This window comes from Denticeps clupeoides, chromosome 15, assembly GCF_900700375.1.
Source record: "Denticeps clupeoides chromosome 15, fDenClu1.1, whole genome shotgun sequence".
NCBI classification, from domain to species: Eukaryota; Metazoa; Chordata; class Actinopteri; order Clupeiformes; family Denticipitidae; genus Denticeps; species Denticeps clupeoides.
The window spans coordinates 16,783,072-16,785,602 of NC_041721.1; the positions used below are offsets into that span (position 1 = coordinate 16,783,072).

The 2,531-nt window shown below is 42.5% G+C and overlaps 1 long non-coding RNA gene across 2 annotated transcripts; it reads left to right on the plus strand.

Moving 5' to 3' along the window:
- The first annotated feature begins 658 nt into the window (after positions 1 to 658).
- On the plus strand, positions 659 to 1,512 carry LOC114765363 (uncharacterized). 2 transcript variants are annotated; one of them, XR_003742604.1, is made up of 3 exons: positions 659 to 856; positions 1,168 to 1,270; positions 1,336 to 1,512. It is a non-coding gene; the product is annotated as an uncharacterized LOC114765363 (long non-coding RNA). The 2 variants fall into 2 exon arrangements; XR_003742603.1 differs by lacking the exon at positions 659 to 856 and adding an exon at positions 1,035 to 1,069.
- Positions 1,513 to 2,531: the final 1,019 nt, after the last annotated feature.

Sequence of the window (2,531 nt, forward strand, 5' to 3'; positions counted from 1 at the left end):
TAATAAATGTATAATAAAATCTAACATACCAATTGCCAAATGCAGTCTATGTCCGAAGCACTGTAATCGTGTCCAGTTGTTCAAAGTGACAGCCTTTACTATATAAGAGCCAGCCCGAGGGTCTGGGGCCGCCATGCGGGACCACGCCAGGGAGCCAGCACGAGGGACCTGGTCCTCAAAGGGAAGGACACAGCAGGGCAGGAGCCTTGTGTTTGCCTCCATCCGCCCCGCCGTCGCCACTGATGGTACTGTTGGGGCTCCAAGGACATAGCCCTTGGAGGGGGGACTCTGTCAGGATTGTCTGCTAAATAAAGGATTGGCCACAGCCGATGTTGCCAGCTGTAGCCAATCTGGACTTCTTTTAAAAAGCCTGTGATTTCTGCCCCTCTGGAGCTCCGAACTGGAGTGTGGAAAACTGGAATGTGACATGAATCTGAGTGCGACTTGGCCTCTCTTTCCTGTTGTGTGTTGTGGAAATGCGATCTGAATGTTGAGGTAAGCATTTTCAGCAGAGTTCTCGGCAGGCCGTGGGAAAACCACCTAGCATTGATTCACAGTGGTTAACAGGCTGGAGAGCAAGAAATGTTGGTTAGACCAGACCCTCCCACATCTTAGCGGCAAACATCCTCATTCACCACATCAAGATGAAGATCTGTGCAATACAGATTTTGGGGTTCCTGTTCATCATGTTTGGGTGGCTGTTCATCGGTCTATGACTATGGAGGGCTGGAAGGTCTCTACCATAGACGGCCAGGGTGGATCGGCCATCATGCCTGGTACTGGTCCAGCCTTTGGAGGGCCTACTTCACAGCCGTCACCAACTGGTACGATTTTCCTGTGCTCTGGTCAGTAGAAGGTAGGTTTCTATCTTCCTTCTCCACATGGTAAAGTGAGAGGCTTTTGGGGGATGGGGTGTAGAGTAACTTAGGCTTCTGCTGTGGAGATACATGGTTTGCAAGTTCCTGTTATTGTCCTGCAATGACATGTGATGTGTAACATCCTGAATTTGTATTTGGTATTGTGACAGGCTTTGTGAGAATTGTTTGCTTTAAATGCAGATCACATTCAGGTAGTCAGAGCACTTCTGATGGGAGGAATTACGACTGGTGTTTGTTTGTTACATCTTTATCTTTTTTATATGCAAATTTAAATCAGTTTGTGTTGAAGGTATGTCCTGGGGGTGCCAATTTTCCTTTGCTTTAGTGGCTCCATGTTCCACATAACAGGAGGACTATTTCACTTTGTGTGAAATCTGGTCTGCAAAACACAGGTAAGGTTCTGCTGTGTGACAAAAAAATGTTTTTGATATGACATTAATTTTGTCTTCCTATTCAGGGCACCAAGCATTGTTGTGGCCACTGAAGGTCCTCCGTTGTAGTTGTTTTCAGAGCACAAGCCAAGCCTGTGGTCACTAAAAACGTCAAGTATCAGTCCAAACCCAAGCATTCATCAAGGTCCACAAGGAAATTGGAATATTCGGAACACTCTTCAGGGTCAGGGCGGTCTTCCAAGTCCAGCAAGTCAGTACTCAAAGTTTGATCCGAATCCGTATTTCTTCAAGAACTCATACATATAGAAGAAGATAAATTAGACAATCTCCCTGTCATACTGTCACATTGTGAAATTTCTGTATTTGTGATTTGCCTAAAAACAATGTTCAAATCTGTTTAATAGTTCAGTAAAGCTGCTGAATAGGTTCAGTTGAATTAAATATATTAAAATATGATGTTTGTTTTTACATGTTTATATGTTTACATGTTTATGTTTACATATACAGCATTTATCAGACGCCCTTATCCAGAGCGACTTACAATCAGTATTACAGGGACAGTCTCCCTGGAGCAATTTAGGGTTAAGTGTCTTGCTCAGGGACACAATGGTAGTTAGTGGGATTCGAACCCGGGTCTTCTGGTTCATAGGCGAGTGTGTTACCCACTAGGCTACTACCACCCTAAATATTTAATGCACATTTTGACTCAACTTTGACTCAGGAATTTATAATAATATTAATATATTTCATTTTACACACACACAGCATGAGGTTTTCTGTATATTGTAGCCATTATTTTACCTGTTAACCCTGAAAAGTAGTTTATTTATTTAGTTTATTGTATGCAATATATATCTGTACGCAATATACATTTGCACTAGAAAGCCTAGAAAGTTGCTATATGATGTCATCTTTTATGAACACATACCAGAATTTTCAGAAGACGTGTTGCTGCGAAGGAAGTGTTGATTTAGAAAACCACTTTAAAATCAGGATGGATCTGCAACTAATACTGTCTAATGAAGCATCATCACGATGAACATTGACTACCAATCTACGCATAGATCACTCATCTTGTTAAGCACCACTTTAATTTGCTGTTGAAAAAGTGCATAGAATGTGTGACTGCACAAAAACTAGAAACTATGTCCTTATCAAATATTTATGTCACAATGGCTGGACATGGCGATGAAGGAGGACGCATTCGCACAACGTTACGGGACAGGGGTTTAATACGTAGTACACAGGACTGGGGAACATC